This window comes from Urocitellus parryii, chromosome 6 (genome assembly GCF_045843805.1).
Source record: "Urocitellus parryii isolate mUroPar1 chromosome 6, mUroPar1.hap1, whole genome shotgun sequence".
Classification (NCBI taxonomy): domain Eukaryota; kingdom Metazoa; phylum Chordata; class Mammalia; order Rodentia; family Sciuridae; genus Urocitellus; species Urocitellus parryii.
In genome coordinates, this window is record NC_135536.1 from 5,453,536 (window position 1) to 5,479,275 (window position 25,740).

The 25,740-nt window shown below is 43.0% G+C and overlaps 1 non-coding gene and 1 pseudogene across 1 annotated transcript; both read right to left on the bottom strand.

Moving 5' to 3' along the window:
• Window positions 1–1,853: 1,853 nt before the first annotated feature.
• Window positions 1,854–1,929, bottom strand: LOC113201350 (small nucleolar RNA SNORD113/SNORD114 family; annotated as a pseudogene).
• Window positions 1,930–5,142: 3,213 nt separating this feature from the next.
• LOC113201347 (small nucleolar RNA SNORD113/SNORD114 family) lies at window positions 5,143–5,213 on the bottom strand. The gene has a single exon (XR_003303144.1). It is a non-coding gene; the product is annotated as a small nucleolar RNA SNORD113/SNORD114 family (small nucleolar RNA).
• Window positions 5,214–25,740: the final 20,527 nt, after the last annotated feature.

Consider the following 25,740-nt stretch of genomic DNA (forward strand, 5'->3'; position numbering starts at 1 on the left):
TGCTTGGTATAATACATTCCATATCTTGAAACCACAAAATCCCAGGGCCAAGTTTATTGAATTTTCCTAACTTCTGCTCTTAGGTCATTTCTACAGAACCTATTAGCTGCTGCTTATTCTGTAACAAACCCGAGTTAACACAGAGGGCTTCATCAGAAGGTTGGTGTGGACACCTCAACCAATGGTCACCATTGATCCATTGGCGTTCCATCTCTTCAAGCATGTATCCCTCCTTGAACCAGTTCAATCATTCTCTGATTCATGAATAATAATTATACATTCAGAACCCCATAATGACAAGACCAAGAACAAATGGGTTTAATGAAACCAAAATCTGTTCACTGTTCCCCTTCACTGAGAGCAAAGAGATAAGACATCTTATCTCAGTGAGCCCCTGGTCCAACATACAGACCAATCAGCACAACATGCTTCATGTCAATCCTAACTTCTGATTGGCTGGTGAAACCAGCAGCCACGGACCTAAGAACAAAGTACATGCTCTTCAAAACTACCTTTCAAAGCACTCCTGCCACAAGGCGTTAGCAACGTTTGTAAATAAGGGACTACACTAGGTCACCCTTGGAAGAGACATAAAGTAGAAAGTTAAATATGTGAAATGCCCTCCATCTCTTCAGTCTTGGTCCTCAGTGGGGCTGAGTTAAATTACTTGTAATTTTTGGTTCATGACACATTCCAATCAACAATTGTTTTATTGAAAAAATTTAGGGGGTTCCCTTGAAGGAGGAAGGCCATCTGTGCCCAGAACAACCGCTCTGAGGGTTCCTCACTTTGGGTCTTTATGCTCCTTGTTGAGAAGTAACAATGATGGTTACTCTGATTATAGAGCAATAACATCTCCACTGTGGTTTGCGTTCTACAGTGGGGAAAGAAAGCCTACTTTTAAAAATGTCCTCATGCTTTAATGAACCAGATTAAAACTCCATGTACATCTTTGTAAAAAATACAAGAGCCCCGGTTTAATGTCATGGGAAAAAAAAAAAAAAAAAACAGGGATCGGAATCCTCATGACATTTGTTCCTAATTGGTCCAGTTTGCTGACTTAAAAAAAATAATAAAGTCATAAAATCATGTATATTCATAAGAATGGGATCCTAACTATAATAAGATAGATCCCATGCTTGTATAGTCACATCAAAATAAATTCTGCTGTCATGTATAACTGAAAATTAAGAAAAAATCATGCCTTGCTTTTCAAATATCAAGACACTATAATCTGTAATGTCACAGCACCGGGCCATGACACAAAATAGTATTTACATGTCCACAGTCATGGAACTCGGGATAACAGATCCATTTGGTTTTATGTTGTTTTAATAAAAATTAGTAAAAGTGAAAAGATGAATGGTTGGATCATTGACCCTGTTTGCCTGACAATTATGTGGTTATTTAACCAACGATTTATATGAAGATGCACTTTGTTTCCTTAACAAAACAATCAATCAGTAACCATCACCACAACAGATCACAAGCTTCTGTATACAAATGACCACCTGTACCTTCACCAAAAATGGCAAGAGCCTTGACTATGAATCTTTTGGGAGACCCAGACAAGTTTTAATAATCCATGTGGCATGTCATTCCTTCATAATAATTGCATAATTCGCCTTCTTTTTTTCAGACTTTTTAAAATTAATAGGCTGACTTTATAATTTAAACAAAAAGTAAAATCTGGGCTGAGGGTTAGGGTTAGGGTTAGTGGTGGAGCAGTTGCTGGGCTTGATCTAACTAGCACTGTACTAAAAAAAGGGTGGGGGGAATATATCCCCCCAAACCAAGGAAACATTACCTTACCTTAACTCATGTCCAAAGGAGGAATCATTATCTCTCTCTCTGTGGACCTCAGAGATACATATGGGTTTAATCAAAATATCCTGTTTCAGATACCCCATGGAACTCATCACGGGTCCAAGCACATTTTCTTCCTTTGTTTATTGATTAATTAATTAATTAACAATACAATCACCATGTTTTAGGAACAGGACCTCCAGGGGAGCCACCCTCTCCTCATAGACAAGAGCCCTTTAACACTGGACCTCAGGGAACATGTGTGACCTACTGGTGTCTGTGCTGCACACCAAGATCTGCATGGGGCCACGGGTCCTCCGTGACCTTCTTGGACTCAGTTTGCTCATCTCCCCGGCTGCCATGGGCAGACGCCTCAGTCGGGACCACACAGACAGGGAAAGGTTCCAATCATGTGTGGTGGAAAGTAAGCTACAAACAGCTCTGAAAATAACTGAAACAACTACTACTTTTAAAAGTCGCCTCCAAAAATTAAAAATGAAAATAAAGTCATCTTCATTGCATCAAATTAGATTAAACTGTTTTTTGGTTCGTGACATATTCCCATCACCGGTCCGTTCTTGGTGATGTTTCTTTCTCTTGTGCACATGGGTACCTTTTTTTACACAGCAAAAAAAGCAGCACAGGCAAGGACAGGAGAGGGTGAGGTCTCACTTACATTGTTCTCTATGTTCGTTACCCACAGAGCCAACCACCCAGGCTTTGTTTCTCGGGAATAAGCCACTCTTCTCTGGTCCCTGTGGGAAAAACATAGACTTAGCCTGACTTAGATTCTGCAAGGTGTTATGTGGAACTACATAGTAGTGAACACTGGTCCTTTATAATTAATTCAGTATTTTATTTTTGCTTTGAAATAATGTTATCACCACTGTTGCATCTGTCACCCAAAAATAAGATCTACCCCTATGACCAACGCCTGTTGTGTAAATACCCAACTCACACAGGTAAGCACTGCCTCGTGGGGTAAATATTCACCTACTTCTTTCTTTCTTTTTTCGGTACTGGGAATTGAACTCAGGGACACTCAACCACTGATTGACATCCCCAGCCCTATTTTGTATTTTATCTAGAGACAGGTTCTGAGTTGCTTAGTGCCTCGCCATTGCTTTGAACTTGTGATCCTTCTGTCTCAGCCTCCCAAGCTGCTGGGATTACAGGTGTGTGCCACCTGTAATTAGATGAGTCAATAAATTAAGATGTTGTAAGACAGAATTATGCATAGGCCACCGAAAGTTGAATGATGATTACTCATGGATGATTCGCTGTTTATGATCTAAAGAATAACCAAAATTGTAACTGAGCCAGTAATTCACAACTGAAAAAAGTCTCTGTGCAATAATCTACATGTACCTTATAAAAAATGGCAGTAAACAAGGTGCCATGATGCACGACCATAATCCCAGTGACTTGGGAGGCTGAGGCAGGAGGATCTCAATCAAGTTCAAAGCCAGTCTTAGTTGAGGCACTAAGTAACTCAGTGAGACCCTGTCTCTAAGTAAAATACAATAAAAGGGCTGGGGATGTCGCTCAGTGGTCTAGTGCCCCTGAGTTCAATCCCTGGTATTAAAAAAATAAAAATAAAAAGTCCTCTGTAAAAGTGGCCAAAAGGGTGGTTGCTTGTGGTAGAGTGCCTGCCTCACATATGCGAGACCCTGAGTTCGTTCCTCAGAACCACATAAAAATAAGTAAGTGAAATATAGGTAATGTACAACTAAAAAAATAAACATTTTGTTTTTTAAAAATGGCAATAGCGGGCTGGGGATGTGGCTCATCGGTAGCGCACTCGCCTGGCATGCACCGGGCACTGGGTTCGATCCTCAGCACCATATACAAATAAAATAAAGATGTTGTGTCCACCGAAAACTAATGTATATATATATATATATATATAATTTCTCTCTCTCTCTCTCTCTCTCTCAAAAAAATTTAAAAAAAAAAAAAAGATGGCAGTAGGGCTTGGGTTGTGGCTCAGCGGAAGAGTACTTGCTTAACACAAGTGAGGCTCTGGGTTCGATCCCCAGCACCGCATAAAAATAAATACATAAGATAAAGGTATGTGTCCATCTACATCTAAAAAATTTTTTTAAGAAAATGGCAGCAGGCTAAGTATTTTCCTATGAATATCAGTGGTGGAACTCAAATAATCATCATCTTCTCATAAAACCTCATTCTCATTGATCTGTGTTTGTCTTATTTTATAAAATTTTATTTATTTGACTATAATAATATATCAATATACAAATGCAAGCACACTAAAAATGAAAATACTAACCTCTGTCTATCCCTCTCTTTAGTCAACAAAATGATGGTCAAGATCATTTTGGGGTTGTTAACAAAATTCCGTGTTCTTGGCAGCACTATTCCCAATAGACAAGATATGTAATCCACCTAATGTCCATCAATGGATGAATGGGTTAGGGAAATATGGTCCATGCACCCAGTGGAACACTACTGAGCTTCCAATGTTGTGTGGATAATTGTGAGTCTGTTGTCTATGAAAAAACTTAGAATGAGTTTGTTAACATCCCCAGAAACAATTTTCTGGGATTTTTATTGGGACTGCATTGAATGTACAGATTAAGATGGGGGGAAACTAACATCCTAAAACCAAGAGTTACTAAACAACACCACACACAAAAAAAAATCCAGATCAAAATATCAATACTGCTAAGGTTAGAAAACACTGCTTTACCCTCTCCAAAATAATTGGCCAAAAGATGAAGATATTTATAAATTCACTCACAATCTCATCAGCATCTGTGAGCACGGAAATGAAGGGCAGGACAAGTCTGAAGTGGGTTTGGGGTGGAACTGAGTGCTGGTACTTAGCATGCATGAGGTCCTGGGCTTCAATCCCCAGCCAAAAAATTAATAAAAACAAGGAAGGAAGAAATCTGAATGGCCTTAACAGCTGTCCATGTGTTTATTATTCCTAGATATAACCCAGTAGGTCTTATTTCCAACAAGCAACCAACAACCTACATAATGTAAGACAACAACATTAATTTCTCAGTATTTAATCTCTAGCTGCTCCTTACCCAAACAGGCATGAGAATTAATCAATTTGTGTTGGAACTGACCACTTCAAATGTAAAATAATAATAAATATATTACCCAAGTCTCATAATAAAGCTATGTATGGTTATCCTTTGTCTTCACTCATTTACATATTTTCCTTGTTATTCTTTTATTAATGTACTTACAGTAATAACATCCAGACCCATGAATCTTGGTAGCCTGAGAACAAAATCCTGAATGTCCCTAATTTCTGCTGTGAGATAATTTATCACATAGGGATTAGTAAAGGCAGCTCTCATAATGGACCTCAGAGTTACAGGGTTTAATCAAAATCATTGATTCAGACACCCCAGAATACTCATCATTGTCCAGGCTCAGCACACCTTTCCTCACTCGGCCATCCCTCCACCCTTCACTCATTAGTCTTCAATGCTAACAAAGCTGACACCCCTGAAAATACCTAGGTGGACCCCACCATCGTGCCCACCCACAAGCAGGGTGTCCTAATCAGAATAAGATTTTTCCCATGCTTGTACAATTTTGTCAAAATGGATTCTACTGTCCTACATAACTAAGAAGAATTCATAACTAAAAAAATTTTTAAAAAGTCAACATCCATGAAATATAAACCTCTGAACAAGATCCTTCAATACTACCAAGATACTTCTACTGGGTTAACCGACACTCAACTTCCTTGCTTTGTATCACCCTGCATCTGTACTTCGTCTGTGCTTGCCCTCCTTTTATGTAACCTGTCTCCATGGTAAAAACAGTACATGACTGCCAGGCACAGTGGCACACACCTGTAATCCCAGCGGGTCAGGAGGCTGAGATAGGAGGATCACAAGTTCAAAGCCGGCCTCAGCAAAAAGTGAGGCACTAAACAACTCAGTTAGACCCTGTCTCTAAATACAAAAATACAAAAAAAAAAAAAAAAACAGGGCTGGGGATGTGGCTCAGTGGTCGAGCATCCCTTTGTACCCCCCAAAAAAGATAGCACATGTAGTAGGCAACCTCCAAGATGGCACCAGGGACCCGGGGTGAACAGAGTCTCGTGTCGCATCTTCCACCTGCATCATGATTGCCTTTTCTGACAAACAGGATCCTGCAGGACTGATGGCTCTACCTTCTGAGGGAGGGTTCCACCTTTCTGTCTTGGACTGACTGCTCAGGGGAGTCCTAAGGAAAGCTCCCTGCCGGAGGGAACTGTGGCTCCCACCAACAGGCAGCCATGTGTGTGAGCCAGGAGGCTGACCCACAGCACTATCAGGTCCCCAGCAGAGGGGACTCCACCTAACTCTCACTGCAACCTCACAAGAGACCACAAGCCACCACTGCCCAGTCAGCCTCTCCTGGATTCTTGTTATACAGAAACTGAGAGAAAGATCAAAGTTTATTAATATTTTTGATGTGTGAAGCCATGAAGCACACGGGGTGTTTCATTATATGGCAATAGATAGCTCACACAACACAGAAATGCTGGGACCAGAAAGGTTTCAAGATTTTGGATTATTTTCTGGCTTTGGAATATTTGCATATACGTAATGAGATATTCTAGGGATAGGACCCCAGTCTACCCATGAAATTCCTTTACATTTCATACACATCCTATATGCAAGGCTTGAAAATAATTTTAAATAATATTTTTAGTGTGTCTGCATTTTGACTGCAACCCTTCACAGGAGGTCAGCTGTGCTCTCCAGATTTTGGACTTTCAGGTGACAGATGCTCAAACTAGCCCAGGAACATCCATGAACCGCCATCTCAACTCACACCACAACCCCTCTTCTTGTCTTTACCCACTTGAACAAAGTCATGGTCTCAATATTTATGATTGAAGAAATATTAAATCCATGATGGTACCAACTAAATTTTAATATTCAAAACTTCTAAAAATGCATAAAAGCCCCCTAAGTTGTGCTAAATTGGATTTATCACAAACTTTGTTTTGTTTTCACTACTGGTTCGTGCATGACACAGTTTTATCTATGTACTTAGTCATTTATTCATTTATTTGATATAATTTAGAGATAAAAGAACCACGTAAACCCAGCACATGAAATTTGACTGTTCTCTCTGTAATGGTCTCTAAGCTCCTTACCCACAGAGAAAAAGCCAATGTCTCTATTATTGCTGAATAATTAAATCAGCTATGGTTTTCTTATTCTGCAAAGTAAAATGCACATTTTATAAAAAATGGAACAGGGTAGACTTAACTCCTTTTAATAGACTTGAGTCGTGAGGGATTAGATGGATCATGAGCCTTGGTTCCCATCACATTCTCATTACTGACTTAAGAATAGTGCTACATTTTATGTACTGGCTTATTTACTGTTTAATTTTTAATATAATAAACACTTAAATCTACCACCCAACACAAGAGAATAAATAAAACTATCACGATTATTCACCTATATACTCTCTAGCCACATAAAGACCCTAACCTCATTAATCTTTTGTGTGTTGCTAAGAATGTATCATTGAAGCATTGATCCCGGATTTACCCTAATTTATGCATTAACTGACTCACTCATGATTTTTTTATTCAAATAATAATTTGCTTCTATTCAATTTTTAAAGAAGAAAGAATAAAACCCACCAGTAGTTCAGGATTGAAATACCACTTCATGCAACTGCTGATTTTTGGCATTTTTTCCAAAGTAGGATAAGTCTAGATTTCTTTTTTCTTCCTATGCAAAAAAAATAAGTATTAATCATAACTTTCAAGACCCCTGCTCCTCACCAGTTCACGATATGCCATACTTTAAGTAATGGAATAAGATATAAACTCATTCATTCTTTCACTTTTAACAATGCAGCAAAATGAATAAAAGTCAAGGTAAGACAATGTCATCAACTAACATTACCGGGATCTGTCCATAATCTCATTGCTCACAGATATCATCAACTGGGTCCTTTTCTTTTTAAATAGTGGGCAGTGAACAGAATTAGATTAATAATATTAACTATCACATGCACAACTATAGTCCATTCTTGGCCTTCTTTCAATTAGGCAATTACTCCAACAATCATTTCTAACATGAATGATTTGCTTCTTTTCCAAATAAAGCCAACAACCAGCTACCCAGCACCAAACCACAAAACAACAAGGACTCCCATGGAGTAAGTCATGCCCTCTGGGGAAAACACTAAGAATGACTTGATCCATTCATGAGACTCATTGCTCAGAAAATGATAACAGTGAATAATAGCTTGTTTGCTGCAGATTTGCAAAGCAGCACCATGCACTTACACATCTTGATCTATACAATTCAGAAACCTGAAGAACTGGATAAATGTAAATCTTTATTTCATGGCTTGGCCTCACAAATAACGAACAGATTTTTTCTGATTTCCATGGCTAGTGGCTCATGTATTTATCTGTGTCTATAATTGTGCATGGAATGAAACAATCATGCATTTCCCTGCACTTTACCCAGGACTTTGACTATTCTGACTTTTGCATCCTCTCCCCACCACACAAAAGAGGAAGAGATTTCCCAAGAGACCTGTAAGTTACAGAATTCAATCGAAATCTTGATTTACACATCTCAGAATACCTATTGCTCAAGGCTTGCTGTATCTTCTTCCTTTGTTTATATACATTCCTTATTCTTTACTCCAATGATCCACTAAAAATAGGATAAATTCTCATAAATCAGAAGTCCAAAAAACAACATCCCTTGAATGCTACTTATAACTGTCTAAGTGCCTATTTCCCATGGAGCTAATAGACGACATCGTTTTGGACACATAAAATAATTGACATTCTAGCAGCTCCATACCAGCCACACTTGGCCCCTTTTTACTTAAAGATGATGCAACCAATAGCCACAGAACCATCATCTCACTCCATAAGGAACACTGACAATATTGCCCACCTTCCTTTGTGCTTCTCATTCAAGGAATTAATCGTCAGAACCTTTACCAGTGGGGAGTACTTCAGTGAATCACAAAGCAAAAATAAAACAGAGTAGGAAGCAATGAATGTAATGCAGCATCCGGCATCATTTTTATTGGATATGGTTAACTCTCAATCTAAGCACAAACTCATCAGGGGTCACAGCTGATGTTAGTTAGTCTTATTTATGAATACACTCATTTATGACTTTGAAAAATGCAGACAATAACGATAAACCAACCTCCCAAGCAAAGAACATGAAACTATGGCTATTACTGACATAAATCTCTTCTCTTCCTCCCTACAGAGGTGAGAACCAAGACCTTTAGCATCACTAAATCAACTGGGGGATGTTCACTTGGTGAAGTAAGACATAAACTTTCAAAAGAAAAAACCTACACTCAGGTAGTTTAACGAAGTTTATCTTGCAGTATTAGTTGAACGTGTCATCTCATAATTTCATCCTTTCCCTGAAGGGTACATTTTAGCTATTGATTTACTTAGTTTTTATTTTTAAACAGAGTAATAAATATCACCATTCGAATAAGAGTCCTATCTATCATAAACATCTGTCTCCACACTCTCTACCCATAAATTTGAGAACTAAATTTATTGATTTTAATGGACCTCACTTGTACCAAATTGGATAAATGTAAATCTTTATTTCATGGCATGGCCTCACAGATGATGAACAGGTTTTTCTGATTTCCATGGCTAGTGGTTCATGTATTTATCCGTGTCTATAATTATGCATGGAACAAATTAATTATGCATTTTCCTGCACTTACCCAAAGGGCTGGTGGGAATCTCAAGCGCTATTTATTTATCTGGTCAGTCACTGGGGTGTAACAGTAATAAGCATGGTCTTTGGTATTTTGACCCTTCTTTTGTGTAACTGATCAAGATATGAACACATTCCTTTGTTCTCTTAGGAGCAGTTAAAGTCAACACAAGAGACAACAAGTTGGAATATCTACCTACATGCTCACGACCCACAGATGTGACCAAGTAAACCCTCTCTGGACTTTTTAAAAAATAATACTTGGTGAATATATTTGGATTAATCATAATTCTAATTATATATCCCATTCTCAATATTGGCTCATGTTTGGCCCTTTCTCAAATTTAAAACAAAATAGTAAGCTCCCTACAAATTAGAGGAGACAGTAGCTCAGCCCTCCTCATCTGCCACGTGTTGCCCTTCTCTTAGGTAACCACTGGATGAGCACCTTCCTTAATATTCTAAGTTATCTTGGTGCCTAAGGACCTGTGCACTCTATACCTTTCTTTTTCCAGTACTTGGGATCTAGCCCAGTGCCTGGCACATGGTGGGGGAGCTCAGGCTTTCACCCCTTTTTTGACATGGGATCTCACTAAGTTGTAGAGACTGGCCTCTACCTTGTGATCCTTCCACCTCAGCCTCCCAGGTAGCCAAGGCACGCTCCACCACACCCAGCCCAGACCTGACCCTTGAACACCATAAATGTGAACAACTGCCCACCTGCTCATTGACCACAGGAATACTTGACTATATACCTCTTGTCAAATTTTGTTGTTGTTTTTCATAAACTTCAGTGAACATGAATTAATCATGATTGTAGTCATATAATATGTTCTCTACAACTGGACCCTGCTTGGTCTCTTTTAATCACAAAGAACATGAAACTATTACTTAAATCTCTTGTCTTGTAATTTTTTGTCTATGGAAATGCTTTCTCTTTCTTCTTAATAAAACAAACAAGTAGCAAACTCCTACAAATCCAGAATGTCGGCATGGACTTGTAGATGCCCCCATGTCTGTCCATTTGTGTCTGGAGTTCCTGAGTGCACTGAGGGGTCAACGGTCTCAACCTGTGTTACATGGGAACTCAGTATTAGACAAATTCACTCCTAATAAGACTTCTTTCAGGACACACCCTCATAAATGACCCACACCTAGCAATCTTTATCCTTACCTACACACTCATTTACTCATGAATTCACGTATCCACCCAGGACCCACTGAAGCCCAGGCCACTCATGACTGGGGTCTCCACACCCCCACGGGAAACACCTGGGTTCTAATGGCCTTCAGTTTCAAGTTTGATCAAAATTCTTGATTTGTCTTCCCTAGAACTTCTCATGGATCCAAGCCCAGCACCTTTTCTTCATTTTCTTATTCATACAGTATGGTTTACATATTATCTTGTATTTTACTCCTGGCTTCAGCAATTAAAAATATCAACATCCAAGAGTCACAAAAACGCCACGACAGATCTTTGCCTACTGCAGAAGCTGCTGGTGGACCCATTTCCCACGGAGCTGGGAGGCGAGACCTGCTCTCGGTCGGACCGCAGTGCTGCATGTGCAGTTCAAGCCACGGCTTCCCACCAGCCCCTGCGCTCCACTGCTGTCTGCCTGTCAATCATTCAACTTCGTCATAACTGAAGACAGTACAGTGACCAACCCAGTGGCCACCTTCACTGCTACAGCAAGGACAGCGCTGTGCACCCTGCCCCTCAAAGCCTGGAAACCCAGATCTTTAACTGCAGATATATTTTCTTAAAACATGAGACAAAAATAGAGTGGGAGTTTGAGCACCTGTGGAAATGAGTTCGACACCCTCTTCTTTGTCCCCAGTGGACTCCAGTTATGGGAAATGGCCTGATCCACGGTCCAATGCACATTCCTAGCACATTCCCAGTGTGGTGTTCTTGGATTGTTTTTGTTTTACTTTATTCTTTAATTGAAAGATTAAGGCATGTGCACTACTGGATGTTTTCAAGTATACGAGAGGCGGGGTGACGAACTCTGGCTAATTAATGTGTGCGTTACCTGGAGCAGTTATCGTTCTGTGGTGAGAACTCCGACCTCCCCTCAGCTCGAGAGCTGTGATGCTGTCTGGTTGCAGCAGCCACCAGTTCCCTAGCTGGCAGCTCCCAGATAGTATGACTCACCCCTGCAGACCCAGAGCACAGACGCTGGTACTTACCCGAGTCCCTTTGCTCCTCAGCCACAGAAACCACAGCCACGGTTTTCAACAATGGATAATAAATAAATCAGGTTTGGTATCTTGGATCTGTGGAGTGAAAAGCAGTTTTTAGAAAATTCAAGCACTGCAGATTTAGGTTTTCCTGGTGGGACTTTAATCCTGCTGTACCCAATGTGTTAAGTACCCAAGTTTTCATCACATTCCCATTACTAGCCCAAAATGTCCCCCACTTTATTTATTGACTTCAATTAGTAATTTATGTGTTACAATAAAAACTGCTAGTTCTAAACACCCCTGTAGGCAAGTCACAACTATGCACATTTCGATTCTGTCTAGAAAATACCCCCACACAGGCGAGAACCTGGGTCTTCTCTCGTGGGTGCTCCTGGATCATAACTCAGTTTACCTTCTCATTTCCTCCCACATCTTCTCCGATTGCATTATGATTTCATTCAATTATTCATTTATTTTCTATTTACCCACAGAATAACTTTTTAAATCTTCATAGAAAATGCAAAACAGTGTGCAGTATTATTACAGGTAATAACCTGGGCGGAATCTCGGGCTCCTTTTATTGACTTGGGCATCAGTAGATGAGAACAAGAGGAACGTTGAGTTTTTCATTCCTTAGTTCCTTCGATGACTTATTTACTTACTTGCAGTACTAGAGATGGAACCCAGAGCCTCACACATGCTAGGGAAGTGCTCCGAGATGCATCCCCAGCTCTGCAATTAACTTTTCAAATGACAGGTGGTCTTCCATGGTCCATGTCTGCCCTCGTTTAAATACTCCCTTCCTTCATATCATTCACCGATAAGAATGCCATCACTGTTTGCGAGACTGCATACACAGGAATAGAGCCCTAAACAATGCCAACACCTGCCTGTGGTCTCAACACCCACACATACACTAGAAACGTACCGAGCGGGCCTCGTCGGTTCATTGCTCCTATCTTATAACACCTCTTACTATTGGCCAGGACTTGATCTTCTATCAGTTGGAAAGTTCTGAATAATTTGTTATGTTTTTCTTTTTTCCCTTGTCTTAAAAAAAAAAAAATGATTCTTGGGGCTGGAGTTGTGGCTGCTCCGTGGTCAAGTGCTCACCTAGCACATGTGAGGCACTGGGTTCAATCCCCAGCACCATACGTCAATAAATAAATAAAGGTATTGTGTCCAATTACAACTAAAATATATATATAATTTTTTTTTAAACTGATTCTTTCAGTGCTGGGGATGGAACCCAGGGCCTGTACAACTACCTGCACTACACTCAAAGCCCCTGATAAAAGTCTTAATAGAATTAGCTATCGCCAAGCAGGAAAGAACCGGAAGCTCACATACATTCATGTTTGCTACTGATCACATGGCAGCACCCTTGACCCGCGGACTGACTGCAACCCACCTTCTCAGAAAGAATTTAATAATAATTAATATCCATTACCTACTGTCATGATTAATGAATGTGGAACCGCCAGTGTCTTGACTCACTGGGGACAGACCCAAGATCTACAAAAGACCCAAACCAAGATGCCCTTCCCCCTCATGGAACTACAAGCTCATGTCCCACCGGGAGGATGGATCAGGTGTGTGTGCGCAATGGTCCTTGGGTCACGGGGTTCGATCGAAATCCTTGATTCAGAAACCCTAGGGTGCTGATCATTGATTTGGGCTGGGGAGCAATGCTGTATATTCATTTCCAGATTTGTCACTGGTTTATGCATTAACTGGCTGATAATTTTCACAACAAAACTAGATCACATGACCCACCCCAGTCTTTGTGCTGGTGGTTCCAGTTGCTACCACACTGGACAGCTTGCCCCAGGGGACACCACCACATGAGGATGGACCAGTGTCCCTTACACAACCCTCATCATCAGGGCATGGACTGGCCCTCTTCCTTCAACTTGCCCAAATGTTAAATATTTAACAAAACACATCCAGAAACCTCTCGTCTTACCTCACTAACAATATTTCTGCCCTTCCTCACATTTTCCTTCTCTTAGGGGTAAGACAGATGAATTATTAAGCTACAGTTTTCTTCCTCTATCTTTTTTAATTGATCCCACCTGTTCACAATTGAAGGAATATTAATTTTGTTCCATGGAACATTGGTCAGAATGGTACGTCCTTCAATTACTATTTTATTGTTAATTGGCAAACCACTCGACCCTCTCTGTAATAGTTTGTTTACTGCTTAATTTAATATCATATAAAATCTGACATTATCACTGTCCTTTCACATGAATCTACACGGGAACCTTAAACACACAGGAGCCTAACTTGATGCCATCTACAGGGACAGGAGCAGCATGCCAATGCCCGGATCCTAATATGAGCTTCATAATTAATTCTCCTGGCTGACCCATCATCTGCTTCTCTTAACTAATTGTGACATAAACTTATTCACTCCTTCCTTTTTATGATTCATAGCTGGGAATCCAAAGAAACAGGACAAAAATTCCATATACATCTAACATCTGCCAATCTGTCCCGACCCACAGAAATGATCAATTATATTGTCACTGGATTAACAGAAATTCTTATCCTGCAATTCTCAAACACTGGTGCTCTTCCACTTTCCTACTTATGTAAAATTCCTCTGTTTAGAGACAAGAGCCACTATCCACCAGTGTATATGTGTGTGTGTGTATGTGTGTGTGTGTGTGTGTTTACATAGTTTAATGGACTTAGTGCTTAAAAAACATATTAATAAAGGTTCTTGTTTCACTACATGCACTCATCATTGGTCTTTATTCACTTATTTACATGTTTATTTAGTGAGTTTGTTTGTAAACTCATTCAATTTTTAGTGATTTACTCATTGATTGATTATACAATAAGGTAATCAATACCCATGAGCCAGACTCTTAGGTGTTCGTAACCCTAGCTGCAGAGTCCCTTCCCGCACAGAGACGGGGCACCCTCGGAATGCACTTCGGGGTTCCCTGACCCTGCCTTGGCTCACTGCTGGGTTCTCTCCACCTTGGCCATGTGCTCATCTTCCCTAGAGTTCTCCTTTACCAGACATTTGTTCATGCACATCATCTTCTCCAAAAAACAAAACCAATCAATACTCCTGGCAGACATCACCACGCCCAAGCCTCTGAGGAGTGACCAGGGGTCCTTCTCACAGGAAACTTGTTTATGCTGGCAGAGGCTCTGTAGCTCTGTTCTGTACCCAGTTGACTCCTACCAAGTCAGCCACTCTCTAGGACAGCCCCGACATGAACTAAAGTAAGCTTCGGGCATTAGTCAGGTGAAACACGCAGGTAGCAACTCTACAGAACAGGAAATACCAGAAGGTAGCCTGCCTTGGAGAGCCAACAGTTCACCTGGCGGTTGAGAGCAGTCGCCATGTGCTCATGGTCTACACAGAGGGTGTCAGTGAGTGGGAGAGTCAGGTGGGCAGTGCCGCCAGGAGGTGCTGGTACAGGGAAGACCCTGAGGAATGGCGAGGAGGTGGGACATGGGAAACTGTCAGGGTGAATGTTTTAGTCAGCTTCTCATCACTCGAAAGACCTGACAAGAGCACTTAAAGGTAGAAAAGTTGATTTTGGCTCACAGTTTTCAAGGTCACTCCATGGTCAGCCAACTCCTTAGCCGCAGGTCCAGGGTGAGGCAGGACATCATGACAGATAGTTGTGGCAGAGGCCAGCAGCTCAGGACATGACAAGCAGGAAACAAAGAGAACTCCAGTCACCAGGGACAAAATGTATACCCCAAAGTCACACCCAGTGACCCACCTCCTTCCAGCTACACCCTACCTGCCTATAGTTAATCCACATAATTAATCCACCTAGGTGGGTTAAGTCCACTGATTAAGTTACAGTGCTCAGAAGCTAATCTTTTCACCTCTGAACATTCCTGAATTGTCCAACATGGGAGCTTTTGGGGGACACCACATATCCAACCCATAACCGTGACTGAGCCCTGTTTCTCATCTAAGTTAAACTCACGTTCAAACTAGATACCAAGACACCAGAAAAATATACTGAAGTAAGATTTGATCATCGTTATCCCATTTTTCTTTCTCTCGATTTCTTCATTGATTTCTTCACTCATTCATTTACTTATTTCTGAACACCTTTGAACAACTGTCCAAAGATTTTAAAACACCAACTATTACTTACATTTTCTTTATGAACCTAACCTACCCAAGTAAGAGTCAAAGTCCTCATAAATGATGCATGATTAAACTAGTATGTGTCCTTTCTGTCCAACGAGAAGCAGCTATTAGAAAACCAAACACCCTGGATTGTTTTTAGTGGCACTCACTTGTGTAGAGTTAAACTAATAAGCCTTGGGTTATTAAATATTAGCCTCATTGGTCTGGGCTTAGCCCTTTTCAAATTTATTTATCCCTTAAAAATCATGAAATAGGGCAGGGGATTTGACTCAGTGGTAGAGTGCTGACCTAGGCAGTACTCAGGCCCTGGGTTCAATTTCCAGCACTGCAAAAAAAGGAAAAAGAAAATTATGAAAGAGCAAGGTACCATGGCAAATGCCTATAATCTCAGCAGCTCAGGAAGCTGAGGCATGGGGACTGCAAGTTCAAAGCCAGCTTCAGGAACTTAGCAAAGCACTAATAAGCAACTTAATTTTCAAATTAAGCAAACTGTGTTGCTTATTAGTCTCTAAATAAAAGATAAAAAAAAGGGCTGGGGCTGGAGCTCAGTGGTTAAGCACCTCTGGGTTCAATCCCCAATACTAAAAAAATTAAAATTAAAATCCTTGAAAGAACACTCATATTATCACACCCAACAAACAAAAGACTACTGATACCTTTTTCCTTCCATGAGCCTCTCTCACAGATAATATCCCAGACTTCATTAATAAGGAAGTATTTACATAAACCATAGTGCATAAATAGTAAAATACTATTAAAGTAAATGAAAACATTCATTATTGGGCTGATGCCTCTCAACTTTGGAGAATTATATAGATGACTTAAGGTTTATAAGTCATTAAATATGACCTTCATTACTCCATCCTGGACCCTCTGATTTTATTTATGTATGTATCCATTATTTTTAATAAATCCATAAACATACATGAACCCACCATCCAACCCCAAAACAAAAAACACTTATATCTCACATATTATCTGATACGTATTATTTATCTATAAGTAGACATTCCATTTTTCTTTTGCTATTTCCTACACAGAGAACAACCTAGTGTTTTTTTTTTCTTTTTAATTTGGCGACAGTTGTGCCTACTTGGACTTATCACTCTAGATTCATGACAGTCTCATCACTGTCCTGGGCATGGTCACCTTTGACTTTACTTACATACCCATTCAGGTTTAATAATTCAGTAAATATCCATCCACCAACCACCCAAGCCCAAAACAGTAGCACTAGCCACAACTCACATTGGCTGGTCCACGGCACTTTCCACAGAGGTCACCTCCAAGGTCGCTGTTGGCAAAGTGGCATCACACCCACTGTGGGGCCTCCATCATTCTGTGAGACATAAGGCAGATATTAACATGATAAAGCCTACACTTTTTAATGGCCATTGGGGAGCAGAACAGGACGAATCACAATCTTTGGTTCATGATACAGTCTCACCCACTGGCCCAAACATCAGTATTTGTATTTATTCATTTTTATTATTACAATAGACATGCATTAATTTACCACCCAAATCAAAAACATGTACTGTTACAAGAATCTGCCCCTATGTTTCTTCCCCACAAATGAACCCACAGACATCATTCCTAAAACACAGGCATGCAGAGTTACAGTCATCACTACCCTCGACGCCACAAACAATCTCATCGAAATTTCCTACTCATCCTTTTATTGCTTTTATTTATACAATAAATACAGATGAACCCGGTACTAATCCACAACAAATTGATTAGTCAGTACATCCAAACGCTTCTTAACCACAGAGGTCTTATTTTTTTTAAATCATTTTAAATGATCAACAATTGTACAGGAACAGATGAATCTTAATCCTTAGTTCAAAATACATCATTTTTGATGGTCCATTTTTGACCATCTCGCATTTCGTACTTTATTTATTGATTCATTTTATTCATGCTTAATATACAACAAATACACTTGAAGTCCCCTCCAGCCCAAAATCAATGTTAGTTCTATACACTGTCGGTAGCTTCTTGCCCATAGCACCACAGCCTAGAGCTTTGGGGGCTGGGGTTTTACAACAGCCTTACAGAAACACAGACGAGGACGTGGTTAACAGGGGAAAACCACACAAAGCTGGTCAAGGGGTACAAGCGTGCAGTTGTGAGAAAAATTCTGGAGCACGGTGACTTGAGCTAATAATTCTCGAACTTTGCCAAGAGTACATTGTAAGGATTCTTGCCACAGACACAGAAGAAGTCACTGTGGTGTGGATGAAATGCTGATTGGCTTGGATCCGGAGGCCAATGCACAATGAGGTACCTAGGTACAGCAGGACATCGTGCCTTGGCTATATACAAATTTGATTTTCAACTGAACCTCACTAAGCTGGAGGGGAAGAGTCCATTTTTGTCACTGGCCACCTCTGGCACTCTTCACTTTTATTTACACAGTCATCATCTTTGCCTACGGAGAGAACTTCCATTAAGCCTGGCTTTTACCTGTCCACGGTCTCCTCTCTGGCAGGGGAACCCCAGCGAGCCCGTTTGAGGGAACACAAAACCACTCTGAAAGGAAGAAAAAGGCCTGTGGACCCTCCTTGTTCATTAATGTCAGGTTAGCAGGCCTGAATTAGTCACCATCTTTTGTCCAGAGGATTCTCACAACTGTTCCATTCAAGACCTTGATTACATTATTTCGTATTCTTTTATTATTCTTAATAATAAAATTAACAGCCACAAACCACTCTGAGCTCTTTCCCCTTGTCCCTCAGTTGTGGTGAATTAGTCACAGTCCCTGCTTTATGACCCACTCTGCCCTTGCCCCCTGCATCCCTCACTCTCATTTTATTGATTGTTAAAAATAGTTGTGGCAAACCACACGTGGCCCACCTCCATCTTCCCTTCCCCCTGCCTCTGTAAACCTTTGTGACCACTCTGAAGTCTCCTGGACACCACCCCCTTCCCCTTGTTTATGTAGAAAATTTTAACACATATGTATATTCATAAAATCCGTCTTTGGTGGGTCACGTATGTGTTCCTGAAATCTGTTTCCTGTGGGGCCGTGGCTTGCTGGGCCTCTACAGGTTTCTGATGAACGTGCAGGAATCAACGGGGAAGGAAATCCTCCGGCCCCTCCTCCAAGCACGCCCTCCCTCCTGCGCTTCCTCCAGGACTCAACCCCACCCCACCCCCATTTCCTCTACCACTTGTCCTGCACTGTCCTGAGGCAGGGTCTCCCAGGGGTTGGAGCACAAAGGCCCATACAACTGTGTCTGTCCCTGAAGCCCAGCCCCAAGCTCTGACTAAGTGAAGTGACATTAGGAAAGCTCACTAACCTCTCCATGCAACATAGTCACAAAACCAGTGCCCCAGCAAAGTTAGTTATCATGTGCATGCCAAGTCAGCCAGGTAGAAGCCCTTCCACCCATCTCTGAGCCCCGCATCCAAATCTGTGCTCCCACTGCAGCAGCGCCCGAGCTGTGGTGCTAGACAGACAGACAAACCAGGTTCCACCCCAGCAGGCACTCATGAGCTGTGTAACTGCAGAGACGTGACCTGGCCTCTCTGTCTTGTGCCCCGAGTTGTGCGATTTGCAGAATGAGGACAGCCATACCCTCCTGGGTCCAATGCGAGGGTGAAGGACTACTGAGCGATGGACGGACCGATCCTCACGCAGCTCCCGCCCTGCATACACCTGCTCACAGCGTGCCCTCCCCTGCCCCACACCACACACCCCACACCCCCACCCCACACCCCCACCCCACCAGTGCAACAGGCTCCCGTTGGATTAGAGAAACACATGGTCTCGACGCTCAGGCCAAGCTGAGGGTCTCAGGGAGGATGGACCTCAAACTCAGAAAGGAAACTGTGGGATCTGTTCTTTTTTGGACATGGCATCAAAACTTAAACAAGTGCCATGAAAAGCAGAAACCCACCCGAGGAATGCATTTTGGGAAACCAAAATTCATTGCAGGTAATGGGGCTGCTCTCTGGGGAGTCTATGCCACAAGATTCTTGAAGGTCAAATTATTTTCAGGAACCAAAGCAGTTCTTACTGACAATACACAGCCAGTCTCCTCCAGACCCTCCCAGAATGGCCTGGGCAGGTACCCAGCATACTGACCTCAGAAAGTCATTCTGTAAATTACGTGTTTGAGTAGAATGTTATGGACACACAAACATATCCATTTGAGGATTTCCACACAAAAAAAATCCTGGAAAGACCACCAGGCGGGGCTCCCCCTCCTGCCTTTGCCTTTAAGACAAGGCCTGCTCCCTCACTGAGCTTCAGGGGGCAATCATTCGGGCAGCCTCCCTCCCTCCCAGGTGGTGTCAAGACACAAGGCACAACAGAGAGGTGCAGACTCCCTCCAAGCACCAGGGACTGTTCACATTGTACCTCTGCACCCAGCACGCAGCGTTCACAGCATGGGTTAGCATACATTATCCTGCTTGATCCTCACAGCCGTCCTGTGAATTAGACATAATAATCATAATTAGCCAATATTTATTGAATGCATACTCTGGACCCAGCACCCCGCTGCCTGCTTTGCATACATTGACACTAATGTGTGGATGTGATTCAGTGGCACCAGCTCCCCTCACCCTGCTACTCCTCAAAGTCTTTTTAGCCCACCTGCACTCTTTCCCAGGGGCTAGGTCCAGGTCCTAGTGGAAAAAAATAGACAAATACTCTAAGAATTAATATCTCCATGGGTAGAGACAGGAACAGAGAATATTCAAAATAAATAGGTGTAATACATGTGGTAGGGGACAGTAACAAGAACCAAGGAAAAAAACAAATCAGGAAGGGATGAGGAGAGAAAGCCTCCCCAAGATGGTGACATTGGAGCAAAGCAGAACCTTTGCAACTTGAGCCTAGGTGGCAAGTGGCCGGGGCGGTTACCATTGGATACCCTACAGTCTGATGGGGGAGACAGGCTTTGCTTTGGTGCTGACTTACTCACATGCCACCTAGGCTCAAGTTGCAAAGTTTCTGCCCCAAAACAGAAGGAGGTTACCTGCCCTCATGACCCACATGATATAAGACTCAAAATTGTTCTGACAAGTGACCTTCAAAAGATGAGCCAAATTGGCTGCTTTCTAAAATAAATAAATAAAAATAAAAAACGGGAAAGAAGGTTGGTGGGAATGCATGTCAGAACTGGGTTCCCCAGAAATTTCAACTAGGACAACTGGCATATGCATCTTGCCCTTCACCTCCTCCCCAGCTTCCACCCAACCTCTAGCAACACCCTGCACTGCTCAGGATTATGCCTCATCTATGGCAGAGTCTCTGTAAATGGATCATGTGCATTTGGTGTGATCACATCCATTTGATCTGCTCACTTCCATAGCTAGAGCTAGAATATTTTAGACTTAAATCTGTTTGTGTTTCTATTTCACTGATTCAATCTCCAAAAGAAAACTCACACACCTGTCTGAGTACTTGTTTGGGTATCTATAAAATGTGAGTAATGATTCTTACCAAAGAGATTAAATGAGATCTCAATGAAAATGGTTATAAACTATAGCAAAATATTTATTGAGTTCATTGAGTGCCCACCATGCGGGAATCACTGTTTTAAGCACTTGATTATGCTTGACTCATTTAATTTTCAAGTACCCATTAGTATGGTTGTATTGGTATTTTCATTTCACAACTGAGGAAACTGAGGCACAGAAGTTAAATACCTTGTCCAAACTCACAAAATCACTCACTGGCAGAGATGAGTTGGTACCTCAACATCTTAGATGTGCATAACTGAGCTTGGCCCATAAGCAGGCTCCTAAAACATATCTGGTAAATATTAGCCAATTCTGGTGTGTGGGGGGGTGTTGACTCACCTTTCCACCCTCTGTTTGGTCCCCTCCCTCCTTGCTTTGAACCCCTCTAGGCTCTGGAATCATTTTCACATCTGCTTCTATTAGCATTCAGTGACAAGGTGAAATGCCAGCATCGTACATTGACTAAATTGCGGCATGAGAGCCACAGTGTGGCTCCTGTTTCCATGATAATTGCAAGTAGAGTACTCTAGGGAAGTCGTTACTTGAGAAATCTAATAAAATTTGATTGAATAAGGAGTTCAACTGACTAACAGGACAGGGAGTGAGCCTGACATGAGGGAACCTCCGAAGAGTGCAAACTTTTTTCAGGAATGGCCATAAGGAAAAGGAAATAGGTTAAGGGTATGTGTGTTTGGATGGGAAAAAGACTATGGTTCAGATCCTGGGCATGCATTTGTTCCCTGTGCATCTTTGGGTAAGTTCTATACCATTCCTAATCTTCAGTTTCCTTTTCTTTTAATTAAGGATGGCAGTTGTGTCATAAAGTGGCTATGATCATAAAGAGGAGACAAAATAATGCCTAACACCAGGGAAGGCCTCACCAAGTGGTTGGGGTCAGAACCTAGTTATCAGGAGAGCAGTGGAAAGGCAGCTGCCTATTGCTCCCAGCATTGTGTGAAAACATCAGGCTCTGAGAACTACCTCACAACAGCTCTAGCACCAAAGCTGAGGCGCAGATCCCAAGATGGGCAGCTCACCTGTTGTCCCACGGCCATCTGAGCCAGTCAGTACACCAAGAGGCATCACAGAAGTGAGGAATTTCATCAGCAACTCCGTTCAGAGGAAGCCTATCTTGGAAGATCAAGTAAGCATTGGACCTTGGTGAGAGACTGCCTATTCACTCATTCGTCTCTCAGTCCTCCTTCTGCACCTGCTCATTCACCTGAATTACCAACATTCATCAGCCAGACAACCCTCTTTCCACGTACCATCCACCCATCTGATCTCAACCTCTGTCCACATCTAAACCTCTATCCTTCCGCCTCTCACTTTGGCAAAGGATTCAGACAAACCTGGGTTGGAACCCTGGGTCTCGTGTCCTAGCAGAACTTGAATAAGCCACTGACTTCTCAAAGTCCTCTCATCTGTAAAATAAAGAGAAATCAGATGTAGCTGGGATGAAAAAATGTAGGAGCGAGAGACGTTCCAGGACCTGGCCTCAGCAAATCGTCGTTAAACGTTCATTCTCTCTCTCTGCTTCTGCTGTTGGGCTGGGAGTTAAGCAGGGAGAAAACCACTGCATCTTGCATGTCATGTTGAGAAATGTTTTTTAGAAAATATCTGCAATGTTTTAGCAGTGTGCATACTTCAGCAGCACCCAGGGTTGGGGCCGCGGTCAGAGGGGTACTGGTGTATCCTGGGGTCACAGAAAAGGGTGCCACCTAGCAGATAAACACCCCTCAGGGTCCCCTGTTGATCCCAGGTCTCAAAAGCTGCTGTCAGGCACCGAGTTGTGAAGTCCAAAAGGACCAGACCCCCAGACTGCAGACTGCCCTGCTTGTGATGTGGAGCACGTACTACCTTAATCACTGAGGGCCCTGGACTGCCAGGAGCCTGTTTTGTGGATGATGGCCAACTCCATTTTGCCTACCCCAGCCCAATTCTCCTCCAGAGGCTTCCGGGAAAAGGAATAATTCAAACAGTTACTCTTTACTGATGTCAACTGTGTATAAGACCCAGGACTTAGGGCTTCATATGCGACATCTCTAACTTTCCCAGTGCCTGTGGAGGGACCCAGGTCTTGCCCATGTTCAGTGAGAAAAGCGAGGTCAGCCTGGGTCGTGTTTCTGCCTTGAGCTCTGGCAGATGCACAAAACCCTGGACGCATAGCTGCACCAATCTTCTGAAACCCCACCTGTCCCCTGCAAGTACAGGAAATCATTTGGACACAGATCTGAACAAGGAGCTGTAAAAGAAATTTATGGGTGAATCAGGAATATTGCAGCGCTGGAGAGAGGTTGGCTGGCATTAAGGATACACTAATTTTTTAATTGTGATAATGGTATCATGCTTATATTTTTATGAAAGAAGAGTTCTTTTCAGAGATATATGCTCAAAAATGCTCAGGGGAGATGATATACGTTATACAGAATTTGCTTCAAAACAGTCCTGAGGGTCGGGGTATAGGGGTTAGGAGTGGAGGTACAGTTTGGGGTTTGGATGAAACAGGAGAGTCCTGGATTGGATGACAACTATATCTGGGTAATGGCTATAGGAAAATTAAAATCATGATTTTTAAAAATGCATTATTTTTTCTATATTTGTGTCATTTGAAATTTCCCATGATAAAACATTTTTTATTTTTTTGTTTTTTGGGTTTTTTTTTAATCTACCATAAAAATTAAGCAAAGGAGACACTGAAAAACATAAAGGGCTGCTTGGGGTTCAAACTAAATCTTGAGGAATATCAAGGGACTGACTGACAGGGAAAAAATGCCTCAAAATGGAGAGGGGGCTGAAAGAGGCAAACTGTTCAAAGGTGGGTGGACCAAGGAGAATGGGCAAAGGTGCCCCATGCTGTGCACCCACCTCCTGCCACTTCTGCCCCTTCAGCGTCCCTGGGGGCCCTCCCTTGGCTCTAAAAGGACAGTGGGTGTCTCTTCCCTTCAAAACAGAACCAGCCACCTGATGATGCTGGCCAGTTTGGTTACTGGGACAACGCTGTCACCCATCAGACAGGCTTTGAAGGAAGACCCCAGAGTGGCCAGCTCAGCCACGCTGGGAGGATTCAGCTGTCAGCTTTCAAAGGCTTGTTCCCCTCCCTCTCCCTCTCCCTGTCTTCCTCTCTGCTCCCTCTCACTCCCTCTCTCCCCCTTCTAGAAAGAGCAAGATTTGGTGCTTTCCTTTTCACTAAAACTGTGCCAAGTACCCTGGGTCCACTGCACAGCGGACTGACTCACCCTGCAGCCCCATCTCATCTACTCCCCGACCCCCCAGCCCGCCCACCCACAGCCCTCTACCGCCCCCAGGCCCCTCTCCAGCGGCAGCAGCCGGAGGCTCCGGCCCCTTCTTCCCTTCTCCCATCAGCTTCCTGGGCGCACGGCCACTGCGCACTCAGCAAGCTCTCCCCCCGCGCTTTCGCTCCCACTTTGGGAAGCTGCGCGCCGCCGGACAGTGCCGGACAGCTTCAGCTGTGACCCTCCGCAGCTAGGCTGCTGCACTGCGGCACAGCCCGCAGCCCGGGGCGTCCCTCCTCGCGGACCCTGGCCCAGGGCACAGTCCACCCGCCCGCGCGCCCACCGGTGTCTGCTGCCGCAATTAAAAGCGCCACTGAAAAAGCAGAAACGCCGGTCCCTTTGGACCGTCTCCCCCTCCTCACTTTTCGGACTCAGAAATGTGGCCCAGGCAGCCCCCTTGTGGCACTTGGGGGCGCCACAGACTCTTGGCTGCTGTCTGAAGAATTCAGACTGTCTGATTCCACCGCACCGTGAGTTGGCACAAATCTTAAGTGGCCCAACTCCTACCCGACGCAGAACTCCTCTGGCTGCTGCGCTGAGTAGGGGGCTCCTCTCCCTCCCCCTCCCGGGCCGCATCCCTCCCTCCTTCTTCCCGGAAGGGGCCTGCGCTCTCCTGTTGAACACTGCTCTGACAAGCAGACAGGTGTCTGGCAATCGTGGCAGTGGCCAGGGGATGTGGTGGGAACAGGGTCTTTCCTTGCAATGAGGTGGCTTTCCATCTCTCTCAGAGATGGGAAAATGAGGTGAGGGGAAGCGTGGGGTCCCTGTCTGTGTCAGAGTTAGGGCTGGGTACCCCCCTCAGGGGTCCCAGCATCGGGCATTTCCCTAAGGCGAGGGGCTACCCTAAGAGGCGTCTGCTCCCAGCTGTCAAGCCCGAGCCTCTTAAAGCTTGTTCTTCCCATCAGAAGCCCTGGAGGGCCCCTAGATGTTCTCTGTCCTCTCTAGCTCACTGTCCACACAAACAAACCCCAGCCCCCTCCATCTCTATCTGCAATCTGCTTGCAGACAGGCAGAGCCCTCTGCACATCAGGTTAATAATGCCATTTTCATAAGCCTCTGCCCATAGGTGCTAACACCTAATTTTGAATCTGCCCTTCAAACGGATTGGGCCACAGAGGAGCTG